This window comes from Ambystoma mexicanum, chromosome 9 (assembly GCF_040938575.1).
Source record: "Ambystoma mexicanum isolate Mex_15411 chromosome 9, UKY_AmexF1_1, whole genome shotgun sequence".
In the NCBI taxonomy this organism is placed as follows: domain Eukaryota; kingdom Metazoa; phylum Chordata; class Amphibia; order Caudata; family Ambystomatidae; genus Ambystoma; species Ambystoma mexicanum.
Genome location: NC_090931.1, coordinates 744,754,069 through 744,772,935, shown reverse-complemented (window position 1 = coordinate 744,772,935; position 18,867 = coordinate 744,754,069). Strand labels below are relative to the sequence as shown.

Sequence of the window (18,867 nt, the reverse complement as noted above, 5' to 3'; positions counted from 1 at the left end):
CCGAAATTTAGGATTAAAAACCAGTATGTCTCTGGTTTGGACAGTCCAGACTTTGAAAACCGAATTGCAGGTAGATGCATGCTGAAAATTAGCATTGGACAAAAAACAATTTACCATAATGTTTGGATAGTGTGCGGAACACACAATGACTTTTACATGGGCAATGACATCATGCACAGAATGTGTATGGTGCTAGATTTCCTTAATCAAAAGATATGGTCACGGATAGGTGGGCCGGCACCTGAATTTGAAGACAAAAGAAGGGCTTATCATTGCGCACAGCTGGTCCCTTATGCAATTGAATTACAAATGAGGAAATATACTGTTGTCCCTGAATTCACAAAGCAGTTTGCAATAACACTGAAGTGCAAAAATGGACAGCAGATGAAAGATTCTGATGCATTTGTGTGTCTGAATGAATCCATAAAACAGCAGGGCCTGGATTATGAATACATTCCATTGGTAGATGTGGGTGAAGGGTCTGTAAAAATTATGGTGAATAATAGAGGTTATCAGAATATTCATTTAGAGGAAAACTCCCCAGCAGGAATGGCCATACACAAATCACATTACATAGCTGATCTAAATAACATGGTGATTGGAAATATGCCTGAAAAGTATGTAGATGCTAAGGGTGAATTTCCAGAATACCTGGAATCTCAGCCCAAAGGGATATTTAAAATTCATTCTGTGTACCATTATCATTCAAGCGAGACAGTGTGCTGTCATCAAGAGGATTGCATAACATTTTACTTAAATGAAAATGAAATAGAAAATCAGCCCATTGAAGTGGAAGCTGATATGACAAAACATTTAAATGTGGCAGCTTTACAAAGAGACACAGCCACATAATTAGAGGAAAGCGCTGAGATTCCCATGCCAGAACATTTTCCAGAATTCCCCAAAATGGTAGAGGAGCAGATTTTGTTAGCGGATGCATGTGACAATGAGGAGGATAGGAATGAATTGAGGAAGATATTTATGGAGTTTAAAGATGTATTTGCAAAAGATGCTTATGATTGTGGGCTAACTAATTTACATGTGGCCACACTTGTATTTGTACGCCAGTATAGACTACCGCTGGCATGTTTAGAATCATTGGCAGAGATTATTAAAAATGTGGAGTCACTGGGAATCATCAGGCCCTTTCATAGCATATCCAATACACCTATATTAGGTGTGTTAAAACCAAACGGTCAATGCGACTGTGTGCAGATTTGAGAGAGTTAAATAAAAGAGTGCCAGTATCCAGATGGCCACTGACATTCATTGATCAGCTCAGGTACATGGTTCAAAAGTGTTCACCACATTAGATCTCACCTCTGGATATTGGTGTGTGCCATTGGCAGAGGAGATACAGAATTTATTTTCCTTTTCATTTGATAAGACTCAATACGCATGGGTTAGAACTCCATTCGGGTATGTCAATAGTGGGAGTGAATTTGGCATATTTTTGAGAAAGGCTATGCCTGATGCAGCAGAAAGAGGAACCATAATTTATGTGGATGATGTCCTGATAAAAAAATGAAAGCTTGAAAAGCCATTTTGATGAAATAAGACATGTTCTTGGCCAATTGCAGAAAGCAGGCGCCAAAGTATCTTTACAAAAAGCACAATGGTGCAAGAAAAAGGTGAATTGTCTAGGACATGAAGTGACTGAACATGGACTAAATCCACAAAAGAAGAAAATAGAGGCCATACAGAAACTAAAAGATCCTAAAAATGTGAAAGGGGTAAAAAGATTATTAGGAATGACAGGCTATAACAGAAAGTTCATTGAAAATTATGCTGAAATCACTCAACCATTGACTAAACTGCTTAAACTGAATACACCCTGGAAATGGGAAAAAGAGCAGTCTGAGGCAGTGGCTAACATAAAGGAATGTCTTGTAAAGGCACCATGTTTAGCATATCCCATAAAGGACAGGGATTTCTTTATAGAAATAGGTTTCTCTGAACATTGTATGTCAGCAGTGTTATCACAAAAACATGATTTGAATCACAAAACCATTGCATATGCAAGTAAGGCATTTTCCCAAGTTGAAATTAAATTCAATGAATGTGAAAAGGCCCTATTAACCACTGTGTGGGCGCTACAACATTTCCGCCCCATTGTTCAGGGAGAAAAGGTGATTATTGAGACAAATCATCAACCTTTGCAATTTTTAGAGAGTAAAAGAATTAGGTCCGGTAATTTAGCGCAGTCCAGAATCACTTCATGGACGCTAGCATTACAGGGTTTTCCTGTAGAAGTGAGATATGGCCAAAATAAAAAAAGCCCAATTGCTCAAGGTTTAGCAGATTTACATGACTGTGCAGCTGAACCAGTATCAAATGAAATAGAAGTGGAACCTAATTGGCAGGAATTTGAACAATCACCACATAAATCTTTTGATGAAAAAACATGCAAAGACTTGCCAGCTGTATATGTTGATGGTTGTGCCTTTCACATTGAAAATGACAGTGATAAGGAATAGGGAACGTCTGGTTGAAGTGTGAAGGTGTCCCGAGTATAAGGATGAGAATTGGTGCTAGGAGCAGTCAGGTAGCGGAATTGGCAGCCATTTATAAAGCAATTGCTACTGCAGTTGATAATAAATTTAGTGAAATTGTCCTGGTGACGGATTCTGATTACACACTAAATAGCTTTGTGGAATATTTATCTGGCTGGAAAGCGAGAGACATGATTACATACAATAAAAAGCTACTTAAACATGGAAAAATGATACAAGCCATAGACAAATTGGTGTCAGAAAATGATCTAACAATATACTGGAGGAAAATTCGTGGGCATTTGAAAACTCCAGGAGAGGATAAGGAGGGAAATGATAAGGCAGATCACCTGGCTAAAATTGGGGCTGTGATGGGAGAATTGCTACCTATTGAACATTTAATGGGTGAAATACAAATTGATGCAGTAACACGTTCTAAAGCGACAAAGGAGACAGATCAACCAGTGGTACAGTGGAGTTATGATACACCATATCAAGATCTGATTGAGGCACAAAAGAATGATCGAATTTTGGGAATCTATTATAATCATTTGATAGATCCTGAACAAAACCCTTTAACAGAAAATGATTGTATGGGAAAAGAAGAGTTGAGGGTGCTATTAAAGAATAAAAAATTAATAAGACTACACGATGGACTCATGATTAGAGAGTCCATAACAGGACAAATACAGTGGGTGGTACCCCTTTCATTCAGAGGGTTAATGCTACACCATGCGCATGATGCTATAACTGCAGGCCACAGAGGCTCACAGAAAACAATGGAAATACTAAAAGATTATGCTTATTGGCCACATATGTCCCAAGCTGTAGAATTATATACTAGAGGATGTCTAGTATGTGCCCAATTTAAACCTGCTTCACCAATGCATAGAGCTCCATTAATGAAAAGAGGCCTAACTCTTCCATGTTCAGATTTGCAAATAGACTATGTAGGGCCTGTAAAGAGGTCGAGCAGAGGGAACCGGTATATTTTAAGTGTGGTATGTTTCATGTCGAAGTGGATTGAGTGTATTCCTGCACCAGATTGTAGTGGGCAAACAGCAGCCACATTGCTGGTGAACCATGTGTTTTCAAGGTTTGGGGTGCCACAAAGAATAGAATCAGACAGAGGAAGTCATTTTACAAGTGCTCTATTGAGTAAGGTATGGCAAATACTGGGTTTGAAGAGAAAGCTACATATTGCATATCGGGCGGCATCTTCAGGTGGAATTGAACGCAGCAATAGGTCTGTTGTGGACATTTTAAAGAAATTCATGGCAGAAGCAGGTTCCAGCTGGGATTTATGCTTACCTTTGGTTCTGATGGCAATCAGATCAACTCCTGCTAAAGCAACAGGTATTAGCCCTCATGAAGTTTTGACAGGTAGGAAAATGGTGTTACCACAACACCTGCTATACAGGAGACATGAGCAAACACTTGTGAGCGCATCCACAGTTCATGAATACATTGATGAACTGAGGAAGCATTTACAACATGCATTTGCTTTTGTACAGAAAAACGTAGAAAGAGCTGCTGACAGTGCAAAGTCATATTATGATAAAAAGAAGTCAGTAAAGTAATATTGTGTGGACGATCAGGTGTATAAATTTCATTTTGGAAAAGGTAAACAGAAAAATTCCAAATTTCTAGCAGCCTGGCAGGGGCCATATCGAATTATAGATAAGGTCTCTCCTGTGGTCTATAAAATTTTGAAGACTGAAGGTGAAACAGCAACAGAGCAGTTTGTTCACGTAAATCAAATAAAACCATGTCACCCTAAACATGAGATTAAACAACTTGAGCGTGTAGAAGCAGATAAAGTCCCTTGAACATAAAAAGGTAAAGTGAATGGGTTTAGTCAATAGAAGTGGCAGAGACGTTAAATAAAGATGGTTGATTATGATAATGGCACATAAACACTGTAATATATGTGAATATTAAAAAAAAATTGAAGCAAAAATTTATGGAATTGGTGTGAAAATGTATTAAATATTGAATGCTGTTTTATGTATGTTTGTTTTCTCTTTAACCTATGTTTAATTTCAGAAAGCAAGAGGAAAAAGGGCGAAATATAAAGCATGTTTTATTTTTGGCAAAAGGGTTAAGTTAGTATTGTGCTATGTACTTAATTTGTTTCTTTTCTATTTGGTTTAGAATATTAACATATTTGTACCGGAGGTCACGGGAGACGATGGAGTCCTGGAGTCCCCTGGATGAAGATCGAATGATACCTGCCTCCGGGTGGAGGTGAAGACAAAGTAACCGGAATGCCAAAAAGTGATGACTCCTATGGGGAAAGGATCCAAGAGTGCCAAGATGGAAGAGTACCCGAATGAACCAAATGATGTGACATCGCTGGTCGGGACATATCAGAGGCAGACAAGTGTCCTGGAGTATGGTGTTCCACGTATTTATTATTTTAATCTGCAATGTTAATTCTTTGTTTTAATTATTTGTTTTATTTTATTATTTTGTGATTGAACTTAAGTACAAAAGTAAGACACTGGACTATGGACACTTCCATTAGAAAGAAAAATATAGAACATTTTATAAGAACTGATGGACTAAAAAAATGAATTTTAATATTATGATGATTGAACAGTGCTTTTTCAATTTTCATTTTTCACACCTGAATATTAATTGTATTGGATTGTTACATTTTAAAAAAGAAGAAAGGGAGCAAGTTGGATTTCTTCCAATTGTGGCTTGGACCATTGCCAAAATTCTCAGAAAAAGGAGGGGATATGTAGGATTATTTAGCGTATTTTGGGAGCACAGCACCATTGCATGGGATTAATGTATTGCTATAATGTGGTACAAGCAATTGCACCATTTTTTTTTCTCCTGAAATGCCTCGGTTGCAGGAGACACATCAGAGAATTAATGAACTAATATAATTAACAGTACTAACATGATCTTAATCAAATAACATCATAATGTGTTCTCCAGGGCAACATGAGGTGGAAAAGACAGGCTCTGAAAGTCATTTAAACGTGCACTTGGATTCATTTTTTTTTCTCTGTTCACTGTGTTAGCTGGATGCGAAATCTGCATGCAAGGAAATGAGTAGATACAGTTTCTAAACCATACAAGCCAAGCCATTGTTAAAAGAGGAGGATAGATTATTGTGCATTTTCATTGGTGACACGTCACCTTAAGGGCTGTAACAGAGGTCTCTTGGTACATTTCGGGGAGGAAGAAAGGCAGAGGACATTTTACACAGCTCCGGGGAAGACCTGGCTGGAGTTTCTATGGGGTTTCCTGATTGAGAGGTGCCGTCCCAGTCCATTGCTGACTTTCCCAGGCTGAAGATTCCAGTCAATAAGCACCGGCTTGAGAGACCGCAGATCAGAACTGCATGTCCTCGCTGGTGTGCTTTGAAGGAAAGCCTTGAGCCATTTAAAGAAAGCGACAAGTCCGGGGAGTTCGAGTGCTAAACAGCTACAACTCGCTTGTAATTATCTTGTATGAAAGCGAGGGTGCGGTATGTGCATGAGACCTATTTTAGACAGGCAGTGTAGCGATAGCTTTTCACTGTGTTCAAATGACACATTTTAATGTTGCCAGCTGAAGGCAAAACAAACTATCTAATTTTTTCTCTCTCTTGTGCAATTATGAAATGAAATTCGTAGTGTTCTTGCATTTTGTCTTTCTCATGTTTTTATTTCAGAGAGGATTGTTTCACGAATGATAATGTATCATTTTAAAATGAAATTGTGATAACACAGTCTGCCTAAGAGTATTCTTGTTTCTGTTTCATTTGGTGTCTAAAAAAAATATTATGCCATAGAAGGAATGATGCTTAAAGCGCCAAGTTTCTATGCAGATAAAGTAATGTTATGAGCAATTATAAATAGCTGTGTGCGTGGTTCCACTCTTTGTATATATGTGTGTGTGTTTTCTGAGTGTAACATAATGAAATAGTTTGCTGGACGTATATGAGTTAGCAGAAAGAGAGGCCTCTGGAAATAGTTTCACTAATGTAAATAAATTAGTGATTATACCACATGTTATTGTGAATACGTTATGGAAGCATAGCTCACTGGTGTAGATAAATCAGTGATAACAGCCATAAGTGGCATCCCATATGAAAATGTGGTGTTCTTGAATAATGTAGAAGCCTGAGGCCTCTAGAGATCACAAGAACTGTCTAAACAAAAGAAAGGGGTTTTGTATGTTGGGGCCACAAATAAAACAAAGAAATTATGCTCATCACTATACCACAACAAAATGCATACCAACTAAATGTATCTGTGTACTGAAATAATGCAAATCTACTATATTACTATAATACCAAACCCAATCTGAATGCAAGGAGTGATTATTGCTGAATTACTTTATTTTTGGCTTTTTGGCGGTAAAAAAATACCGCTAGGCCCCAAATTTACACAAAATACCCTACAGACCCAGTTAGGTCCCTCCATATTTAGGTTGTGTTCCAGCAAAAAGGGGGCATTTCTCATTGAATGACAGGTTGTGCCAGGCAAGATCTGTGAAATAACAAAGAACTTCACTTCAGCGTACGCAAAAATGCTTTACCATTGCAACAAAATATCACACATAAATCCTTCAGAAGACGCTTTCTCTCCCTTTGCTCATGCCAGTTTCATTGGACCCTTGCTTTGAACAGATTCCTGTGTAGTAGAAATTGCATATGGCCAAGTAAATGCTCAGAATAAAGATACCAGGAAAATCTGCATTTGAAAGGGACAGCAAAGGAAAAATGAACCATGTGTAAATTGGTGCTTTTTACAAACAAGAAAAGATCTGTTTAAAAGTGAAAGGTTGAATGAAGGCAGTGCCTTTGCATAGAAATGTGATGGTGGTTTGTGTTAAAACATATATAGGATGTTTAATGCCAACAGTTTTGCTTTCTGGTTCAGGAAAGAAAAAATAATAATAAATAAAGTTACTGTGAAACCAGCAGGACAGGTTTTTAGGCCCTGGCTTCAAAGGATGGACTACAGGATCTACCTTTCCCCAAGTGTATCAGCATCTGGGGCCTATGAACAGGCAGGGCTGAAGCATTTCACGCCCTCATCAGACTCTGTGGCAGTGCTCCAGGAGGGTACAATGGATTTCTGGGACACGTAGGTGTGACTTTTTAAGCAGCACCTCTCCTCAACTTAAACTGGAGAGGTTCAAAGACAAATCCATGACACACAGGGCGATTGCCTGACAGTTGGCTGTGGGTTAAAAAAAATGCCCTTATTTGGAAGGCAATGCCGGCCATTTGGGGCAAAAGACTGGATTAATAAACTTTAAGACTTTATTTCTGCAACCAGGAAACGCAGGAATGCAAAAGTTTAACAGTTTCAATGTAATTTTTGTGGCATTAAAACAAGATATTGTGGCTGTCCATAGCATGTAGGAGACGCAAATGGCAGAAAAATGTAATTCATGTTAGAAGTGTACATGGTGCAACTTTAAATTTTAATGCAAACATGCTCTGTGATAATAGGAACACATATATAGAATTGTAGAATTTTAGGTGAAATATTTCCCACTGAAAAGTGCGAAAGATTATTAGGAGGGCGAAATGACAAAGTACAGACTTGCGGGTCGGAACGCCATGCTCTATATGAAATGTGTGATTTGCCTATGTGATTTTCAAAAATGCCACAGCTGTAGAAATGTGCAATTTATGTCATAATTGATTTTTGGTAAAAGAAATGACTGTGGGAGGGCATGGGCAATTTAAGCTCACACCATAAAACTGATGTCATGTCCTTGAAGCCCAACTGGTTGACAGGAAGGCGGTAACAGTAAACTCTAACCAATCCAGTTGTTAGAGGCATGTCAATCCAAAGGCCTGCCCCCATGGTAAATCCTGTGATGTCAGCCGCCTTATAAAAAAAGGGGGAGATCCAGAGAAACAAAGGACACTCTCTTCTGAATTTTCCACCTCCTGCACATCCACATATTCCATCTTCGCTCAGCAAGATTCCAGATTCCACTGTCAAGCCAGAGCATAACCTACCCCATCCAGGCAGGACCATTGATCCAGAAAAACCCCACTAAAAATCCCAAGAGATTCAGGGAGAAAGGGGAAAGGTGTCTGCATCCTCAGTGGGATTATCCAGTACTGCCTGCTTGCCTCGCTATCCGCTCTATCCAGCGGAGGTGCTGCTGTGTCATGACCAGACCTTTGCCCAGCTGTTTTATTCTAGGAGAGCTTGCCGCTGGGAGAGCTTGCCGCTGTGACTAGTGACCAGATATTGCCCTGCTGTCCAGAAACCCAGTGTGCTGCCCAAAATACCCCATTCAAGTGCTTGTTGCGAGTATATCCATTCACCAACAACCGAAGATTGCTTCCCTTGCTCTGTACCTTGTATTAGGGTCCACCCAATAGAAATCCCATAACTGCCTTAGCCGAAATCCTTAAAACTGTCAGAGTTCTCTGTGCATCCTGTCTTTGATCTCCAAGTGTTGGCGCCATTCTTCCACTCATTTCTGTCTTGTTGGTACCTTGCCTTTCAGTTGCTAGTGTTCTTACATCCCTGATACTGTCATAACTCATATTTCCCTCATTCATGCAACTGCACATTTCTGTCTTGTGTAAGTCCTTAGTAATATTTTGATTAAACTAATTAATTCCCAAATAAAGAGCCACAAAGCGCGAAGGGGTTACACTTGCAAAGTAACCTCTGTCGCGGGTGGCGTCTCTCTTTTCTAGCCACTAAAATATAGTTTCTGTAAGACTTGTGCTTTCCTTTTTAAACCGATTTTGTCAACTGCTTTTATTTTTAAAACCGAATTTCCTTTCCTGTTAAGAATCTCATCCAGTCATTCTTCTAGAGTTCCCTTTTAACTTTCATATTATCCCTGGGATGTACATCTGTCCCTCAGCAGAAAAAACGCATTACGATTTTGTCTATTTCACCTGTTTTTCAAACCGTTTTGACATTTAAACCCGTGCAAATTAGCAAATGTAATTTCTATGCGTGTGATTTGGCTGCACTGTGTTGTCACTTCAAAGTAGATTTTTGAACTGTATGCCCGTTGTTGGTACCTTGCCTTGTAGTTGCTAGTGTTCTTACATCCCTGATACCGTCATAACTCATATTTCCCTCATTCATTCAACCGCACATTTAAATTAAATATTTAGTAATTTCGAGTTCTATTTTATGCAATTGCAAAGGTTTTAAAATCCGATTTTGCCTCCCATTTCGTGGGGAAAGGTCAGATTTTAATTCTGTTTGCTGCCTAGTATACCCGACTCAAAATTCGGTTAATAGGGATTTGAGGGAGTAATGCAAGGGGAAATATTAACTGGGGTGCTATCTACGTGAACAGTAAAATTGCTCCCATTCATTTGTGCTTTGGATATGTTATAGTAGAAGGTCAAACCAAGTGTATTCTATCATTTTACAGTGTTATTATCACCTCACTGGTGATTGCTGCCCAATATTAAATTGTGTGATTTCATTTGGATTTTCAAAATAAATAAATATTGTATTACTATCCACCGCACTGGTTTGTGGCCCATTGTGACCCGGTATTTGTAAATGGGGGTGTGAGACGGGTTGGGTGCCATCTCAATCTGAATCATTAGTAAAATAAAGTAAGTGTTTTAATTGTGCGCTGCATTCTAGGCTAGTGGCAAGAGTCCTAGTCTGGTGTGTGACGCCCGATTAGAATCCTTAACACCCTCCAGGATTGAAACCTGGAGGTATCTCACTTGCTAGTCCCCGGGGATCTGTCATCCAGGTGGCCAGGACATGGCCATCGCTATTGGATCCAGTTCCTGGGTGTGGACAAGTGCAGGAGGATCACCTGGATGAGGGGTCTTCGGGACATGGAAGTGGGACACTGAAGGGTGAGACGAGGTATCCCCTAACTTATGACACCTTTTCCCCGTCCTGTCAAATAGGATAAATAGAAACTCTATCCCCTTCCCCTTTTCCTACACAAACACTTTCTCACACCGTGAGCGACAATGGACTAAGGCCTGAGCCGTTTACCTGACATATCCCAACACAAGAGTCAGGCAGAGTCAGGCAATTTCCGACAACCACACACGCTGCCCTTTCCCTTCTCCATAGAGATAAAAAGCAGAGAACGGGAGGACACTCCAAGCAAGGCCGAACGCACAAGGAAGCAGCCATTCCAGGACGGCAGTTAAAACGGAGGAGAAAGGCTGCGAGACCTGAAAGGATGTCAAGGAGGGAGTTGTCCTTGCCCTTTTCAACCCAGACCTGCAAAGCCTCTGATGAAAGGAACACAAGACTGGGAATCTCAGCTGGAAAATGATGTGACGGACGTCACCGGTACATGGCACCCTCCCGCACTGATAGCCAGGGCGGGAGATGTGGTTGGCATCGTGGTACCATCCTTGACTCCAGCGACCAGTGAACCGCCAACGAGTTCAGTACAGTCAGTGAGTCGAAAAAACCTGATAGTCAACCGGCCTGTGTTAGGCTCAAGGTTGCAGTGGCAGCATTAAGATAAATAAACAAGAGGTCTTTTGTGAACAAACTTGTGGGCCATGTGGGCGCTCAGTCAAAGGTCTCCGACTGGTAGCCCTATCATGAACAAAAAGACTGTGTTGAAAATTGTGAGTAAAGAAACTCCAAATACCAAGAGTCCACGGGAAGGCCAGTATAAAGTGTTAAGGTGATCATAGAAGGGTCATGTCAAATCCCTTGTGCAATCGAAAGTCCTTGACACAGTGCAGAAGTTGTGACAATTGTGAAACAGGCATTTGCACCCGGCTGAGGGGAACGGCATGCGAACTGCGATTTTGTGAAACCTGCACTTGCCGTAGACTAACAGTGACCCAGTGAGACGAAATCGCCCTTCGGAAGTCTCTATTTAAGATTGGCAAGTGCTTTAGAAGGTCTGAACCCGGATGAGGGGCAACTCACTAAACCAAGGGGGTTGTTTAAAAAGTCATTGAGTCTTTTTGTTTGAATATTGCAAGCGAAGGAGATTGTGAATAAAAGACGATGGGGAAATCCAAGAGCAAAGCTACAGGAAATGTATATTGTAAAGAAGCTAAGTGAACTGCCCTGTGTTGACAAGTATGAAACCGACTCGGGGATGTTCACAGTGGGTGGTTGCTCTGAGCCTGCCAGAGAAGGATCAGAGCCCGGCTGAGGGGGATCCAAGGGTGAGGGGTAAACACCTGACACAAAGGTTAAAAGAAGAGACTTTTATTATGTTGTTTTGACTTATCAGGCCCTCTGAAGCAAGAGACTTTGCATGAGAGCAGATTTGGGCACATAAGGCCCCGATACTGAGAAAAGGAACTATAAGCTTGTGCCGAAGAAGCCCAGGAGTGTGCTGTGCTCGAGAGTACCGCCTTGTCCCATGCTAAAACCGTGGGGAAGGGAGACCCAGGCCTTAACATACTATCTTATAATTTTGTGAACACTTCTTTTCTTGTGAACATTATCCCATACTCTTTTGTAGCATAGCGGTAAGGATTGGCAATTGTTTTCTTTTGTACAGGCCCTTATTATTTGACTAGACTCCACTACGACAGTAGTGTTATTTTTGATGGTCATAGCTTGCTCCCATCCTAGATTTAGGTTTAGATTAGGCTTTTATCCCACCAATTTTACAGTTTAATAAACACACTTGAACTGTGATCACTTGTGTCTGTCTTACTTTGATGCCATGCCTTTTCTTACATTAGAGGCCTTGTGTACACATTATAGAGTGTACGGGAGCCACAGGGAATAGGAGTCAGTTAGCAGCAGCGTCTCCGGAGGTTCTGTTGGCCAAGAAAGAGGCAACCCATTTGGCGGCTTCAGAAGAGAAATGGGCAGAGGAGATGAGGGCCTGGCAAAGGATCTCGTGGTCCACGAGGTCAAACACTGCAGAGAGGTCAAGCAGTGGCAGTAGTGAGAAGGTGCAGCGGTCGTTTGCGTCATCAAGCTGATTCTTAAGGTCTAAGAGGGCTATTTTAGTCCCTGTGCTTAAATTAAACCAGATTGCTGAGTACCCAGAATATGGTGACGTTCAAGGAATGCCTGTATTTGCAGGTACGCAACTCTGTCCATAATTTTCTAAAAGAAGGGGACAGTTGTTATGGGACAATAGTTGGTCGGGATAGCAGGGTCAAGTGAAGTTTTTTTGAGTAGTGAGGATATCCAGGATTCTTTCAAGGTAGAGGGGACAGTGCATGTGGCAAACAAGAAGTTAATGATGGCGGCCATAAGTGGGAGTAGGGGATCTGCACACTCGTTTACCAGTGATGCACGGCAGGTATCTCCTTTACATCGTCAGAGCTTGAGACCTTCGATAGTGTTAGCGAGGGTGGAGGTGCTGATGGGTTGGAACTGGAAGAGGGGGATATCTTTCTGGACTTTGGGTGGAGGGGCCCTAGGCGAGGTGGCTGGTATGCCTGCTAGCCTGGCTTTTATTTGAGCTTGTAGCTGTGTGGTCTTCCCTGGAAGGGTATCTTGGATACTATTACACCAGGCATTGTCTTTCATGATGGTAGAGGGCAGAGTGATGGGGTCTCCAGTTCTCGGATAATGGAGAACAGCTTGCGGGAGCTAGAGGCCACCATGTTGATTCTTTTGTGGTATGCGGCAGCTTTGCAACTATGTGAGATTTCAGAGAGAGGCAGACTATGTTGGCTACAGAGGGGTCTTTGTGCCAGGCGGCTTAGGCAGCTCTTTTGGTGGCTCGGATGGCACAAAGATATGGGGTAAACCAAGAATTAAGGTGTAATGTATTTTTGGTTTTACAGGTTTTAAGGGGAGTCAGGAGGTTAACAGTCTTACTAAGCAAGGTGTTTTAGTCTTCAACCGGTGGGTTGGTAGTATCCTGGGTGGGTGGCAGGGGATAACCTTTTTGCTGGTCAGGTTATGGGTGCTGCGGGCCAGGATGGTAGACAGGGCAACTGCTAGATTAGCTAGAGTAGTGGGGATAGGGATGGTGAAGGTGACGGTGTGGTGATCTGACCAGGGACATAGCGAGTTGGATAAAATGAAGATGTTACTGTTGTGGTACACAATCCAGTCTAGGGTGCGACCAAGTGAGTGTGTTGGGGGGAAGAGATATGTTGGGTGCAGCCTAAGGCTACCAAGGAGTTGGATAAGGCAATGGCCTCAATGTCCGTAGGGTAATTGAATCCAAGATTGAGGTCACCCAAGAGTAGGAATTGGGTGGTGGGCTTACTTTTGGTTGACAAGAGGTGGGTGATGTCAGCTTCAAAAGGTGTTGATGGGGCCTGGTGGTTGATAGATGAGGTGGAAGGTGATGGTGATGGTGGAGTTATCAGAATGTTTGAGCTTGGCTGAAATCAATTCACAATTGAGGAGAGGGCTAGTGTCAATGGGGTTCAGAGCGAGTGAATCCTTGTCAATAAGGGCAACACTGCCTCTTTTATTGAGTGTCCTGTCACAGTGCAGCATGGCATATCCCGTGGGGATTGCAATGGATAAAGCTAGGACAGCAGTAGTGGTCAACCAGGTTTCAGTCAGGGCGAGGATGTCAAGGTTGTCAAGAATGATGAGATCTAGGATTTCATGAACGTGGGCAGTCAAGGATCTAGTATTGAGGAGGGGGCAACGGAGAGGTGTTGATAGTGGCCTGGCAGAGGGCGGGTCCATCAAGACTTGAGTGGAATTAACCAGGGTGGCTACCTGTGGACAGACCTAGTGGCAAGGGTAAGTGGCATGGCATAGTGCAGTGTTGGAGGTACACATTACAAAATTCTGTTGCTGGGGGAAATGAGAAGATGGTAGTGGTGGTGGACCGTGAGGCCAGGTGTGCTGTGCGTTCTCTCATTCAGGGGGCAGGTTGTGATCTGCGGGCAAGTTTTGGGTTTGCCATGGGCTGTGGCAGTAGCTGTGGCAGTGGTGGCTGGGGGCTACCGCCTACTGCACAGAAATGCCTGATATAGTTAAATAAACCTTTCACCATTTATTTTTGTAAACAATACAAGTTACAAGAGTTACTGGTACAAAATGTCGACAATACATATATCACAACAATCAAATTACATATAATACCTACAAACATTCAATAATATTTCTGGTAATATTTTCCTAAAATTCATTATAGGCTTCTATTCTATATTTACTATTGGTCACAATAATACAGTTATGCCATCAAGGTTTGTGAAGTAACTTCTGCTACCCCTAGTATTTTAGTGAATTAATGTGGCTGATCACGTATAATACAGGAAGGAGCACATTTGTCAGGCTCCAGTGGGAGAATGTCTATGAAAAACTCTTTCCTACCAGCCCTTAAGGATGGAGAACAACCCCTCTGCTGTCTGACTGGTCCGTTCACACAAGATGTCCAGGTTGGTTTCTAGTTCAAAGATCACTTTCGCTTGCCAAACAAGTTCTTTTCAGTACTTTATAAAATAAGGCATAGATCCTCTCACATTGGATTCTGTCGGTACTTACTATCAACGGAGAATGTGTCTGTTGTTTAATGTCTCTTACTACAATAAAGGAAGTGTGAGCAACATTATGTACTGAAAGGATCTGTGCAATTCTCAACTACACACTAAGTATGTGTTAAATTGAAATAATGCACTTCACCAAACGTTGCTTGAGTTGAAGGGTCTATTCATATAGTAGGTTCATCCAGGAGAAACCGCCCCCAGCCATGGACCCCAATGTCCACCTCTCACCTTCCTCCTTCAACTCCCTCCTCCTAGAATCTGGAACCCTTCTCAAAAGATGGCAATTGGGTTCTCCTGTAACTAGAATACATAATGCAGGGAGCATAGATGCATAATGAATGGAGCATGATTTCAACAATACATGAGAAATGATGTCCAAGGTTAACACCAAGCCCCTTCTAACAGTATGCCCCTAGGTTGCGAGATTTAGGTATATGCTTATATAATCACAAAGCCATCTCTGCACATCAGACATATGTGAGTGTGCTCACACACGTGCTTATTAGATAGATACATCACTTATTGGCGTGACGTCTGTCACACAGGTATTTTATTTGTGAAACCTACTACTAGTGAAACCTTGAAGCATGTCATTGTTGATTGTTTGGCTCTTACTGCTGTACATGAAGAATCCTTTATGCTATATTTTAACAGTCGCCCTTTGTTTGCTTTGGAAATGCTGTGGTTGAATGTATTATTAACCCCCAGTGATCGTTTGGTAATTACTGTCATGAATTTTGTAAAGTTGCTTTTGCCCTTAACTGATTTGTTTTAGGTTTAAGGTGGGTTTTAAGAATTGTACTTATGTTTTGTGACATTTCATGATGAATGTTGCTCTTATTATGCTTACTGTTTTATGTGGACATGTGTGTAAAGTCTTTGTTTACTTGTTAGGTCATTATACAGCAAATAAATTCTGTTTCAAAGCGCCCAAAGGGAGGGAACATGGGATAGCAGTACAATTAAAATATACATAAAAATACAGCGGGAGAGGGACGGCCGAACCCTTGTGATTATTCAGAGCGTGCAAGTGCAGCAAGGAAAGGGCAGTGGGGTAAGTGATGGGGTAACAAAACTAGATCATACATTTTTTTTTAAATAACTAATGTGTCTGTCACACGGGTATTACGCGTATGCCTGTGCCTCATGCTACTAGTACCAGTCTCAGAATATGCTGTGTTTAGCAAGTGGTAAATACATATATGAGAAATGTAATTCTACAATCTAGCTTATGGTACATTCTGTACTCTGTCGAATGACTGTGTCGCCTCCCACGGTAAATAAACTAGGCTAGTCTTTCATTACACAGGAAGGCTGTGTGCCCGTGGTACATGTACCAGGAAGCCGTACCTAGTGTGCTGCGCCCGGCCCGACTCTGCGCACTTCCTGAGGCGGCAGTGAATTAATTGATACTCGAAGCCACAGCGAAATCCAACCCCCCGCCTCCCTCCTACCCCCTCGGACCGGACTTGTTGCCCAGGGGTGGTCAGAGATAGGGGTGGCGCTGGAGACCCCGTAATAATAACAACAGCCACGCTCACCTCTTGTCCGTCTTCCGGAGAGCAAGCGCTCGTCATCATCGTCCGCCTGCCGCTGCTCATCGCACGGGCCCGGCACAGCTCCGTTGTTCTCCCGTCCACGGTTTCAGCCCACAACCTGCTCTCCCATAGCAGGCCACTCTGCGCCACTTACCGGTTGGACCAGTTTCTCGTCCTCGGTTGGCAAAACGAAGCCAACCCGAGTGGCAGGTAACGGGAGCCGCCTCTACCTCCCTCCTTTCCGCGCCCTCTCCCCTCCTCTCTGCAGCGGTGGCAGCTGCGGGCCAAGCCTTTTCCTCCCCGCAGGCACCCTCGCTTTCCCCACCCAGGCCCGCCTCCAGCCTCAGGTGCCTGACGGAGCTCAGCTGCCCAGCCAGTGGCGGACCAAGGGTGGGAGGACGAGTGGACCGCCTCGCTGGGTGCCTTCCTTCGTGCCCGCACTTCCCTGCCTTGGTACTGGCAGTTTGGAGTGTGGCGGGGAGGAGCAGGGTTATTCGTGCCACACCGCGGAACGGAACAAATGCATCCGCAGTGGTCGCCTCTACTAACAGTTATTCACTATAATTGTACAGAGACTGCCTGTTCTTGACGACGTCTACCCCACCTCAATGGAACAATCTATATTAAAACTACAAGGTTCTATTTCCGATCTGTATGTACATTTGCTCCATGCAGCACCCCCACACAAGGAAAAAGCTAATGGCAGCACTTGGCTAGTAAAGGGAAATTCAATTGCAAGGCACGTTCTCGGAATAAAAGTTGCCCACATTTAACTCCTAAAAGCCCGTTCCGTTACTTAAACGCAGTAAGGTATGGCCAAGAAGAGTATTTTGTTTTAAGAGTAATAACTTGCATTAGAGCTGACTGAAGGAGTGAAAGATTGGGGCAACAAATGGATGTCTCTATTTTTTTGTGTTTAGCTTTGTGGACCAATTCGCTGCTTTCACTGGGCTTTACAGTGGGGAAAGAGAGTGATGGAAGGTGCAATGTACAATGCATGGTTCTCCTACATGTCTCTGGGCTGTACGTTGGCATCCAATGGACACTTTTGGTAACAGAGCAGCGTGTTTTATGCATAAATCTTTAGAAGACGAAACGCGGAGTTACACAGCTTCCTTTAATTGCTTTTAGTTTGGGCTTGGAAGGAAACTGCAGCTATGTCTTGTCTGAAAACCGCTACAAACCTGCTGCAGTTTGTGCATGGCTCACAATGCCCAATTACGTATGGCAATCTCCTTTGTAACAGGACCGACTTGTTTGTATTAGAGTGTCGTTATGAATGTAATGTTGTCATTTGTATAGCGCCTTTCACCATTGGTGTGGTCTCAATGAGCTGTAGGTTGAACGCCCTTGGGGGCCAGAAGGTGTGGGAAATTCGTCACAGTTATAGAATTCGTGTGTGCATTTTAGCCAATATGAAGGTAAGAAGGGGTGGCACCAACGTCGAGCAGGCAAGTGGGTGGGTCCAGAGAGGTAGTCTGGAGAGTATGAGATGATAGGTTATTTATAACACGCTTAATACCCAGAGGTTTCTAAGCGTGGACCAGGGTTCGAAACTGTGTTGCTCCGTGGCGTCTTGTTTCGAAGGTGAGCACGTTGCCCATGAGCTATCCTCCCAACATGCATGCGAGAAGACATTATGTGTACAGCTAAGCTGAATATTCATCATGGGGATAGCTGCATTCTAATGGCAGAGGTGTGGTGTATTGGGTAGTGTATATAGTGGATTGGTGCTGAGATGTGGTTTTGAGATTAGGAGAAACATTATGTGTGCAGCTACACCACATTTTATCGTAGGGGATAGTTACTTTCTGATGGCAGAGATGTTCTGCAATGTGTATTGGGTAGTGCATATAGTGGATTGATGCTGAGTGTACTATGCACAAGGATTTCTAGAGACTATACCAGATACATTGCTCACATGATACCTTGGGCTCGAGACATAATGGCTGAAACTGTCAAAATCATGAAATGGAATGTCAGAGGTTTAAATAGTTATGTTAAAAGCCGAAGAATAAGGATGTATATTAAGAGGAATAGAGTTGGAATAGCACTATTGCAAGAGACACACCTAGATGCACAGAAACAACAGAACTTGGCGAGGGCATCGGGAAGTGTACTTGTGGACTCCACATACTCAACTTATGCAAGAGGGGTCTTGATTTGCATAGACCCGGCCATCCCATTTAAAGTCCTTACTACTAAAACTGATGAGGGTAGGATGGGCCTAATACACAGCATGCCAGAGAACAAAAGTTTGCATAGTGAACAAATATGTTATGTTATTTTGCATTTGTATAGCACCTTATGTATCATTGGTATGATCTCAAGGCGCTGGTATGTTGCACGCCCTCGGGAACTGCAGTTCAAGTCAGTTGAGAGAGAGAGAGTCGTAAAGTACGTGAGCGCACCAGGTATGTGTACAGCTGGTGTGGTTGTTGCATGATAGCTGCTTCTTAGCGGT

The 18,867-nt window shown here is 42.5% G+C and overlaps 1 protein-coding gene across 4 annotated transcripts in view; it reads right to left on the bottom strand.

Moving 5' to 3' along the window:
* The window catches only part of MFSD6 (major facilitator superfamily domain containing 6), a 598,811-nt gene extending 581,847 nt beyond the window's left edge, over positions 1-16,964 (bottom strand). Inside the window, exon 1 of one of the 4 annotated variants that reach the window (XM_069615672.1) lies at positions 16,407-16,964. The gene's annotated coding sequence lies outside the window, so the exon portion shown is untranslated. The remainder of the gene's footprint in view (positions 1-16,406) is intronic. The other 3 variants (XM_069615671.1, XM_069615669.1, XM_069615668.1) reach the window with 3 other exon arrangements.
* Positions 16,965-18,867: the final 1,903 nt, after the last annotated feature.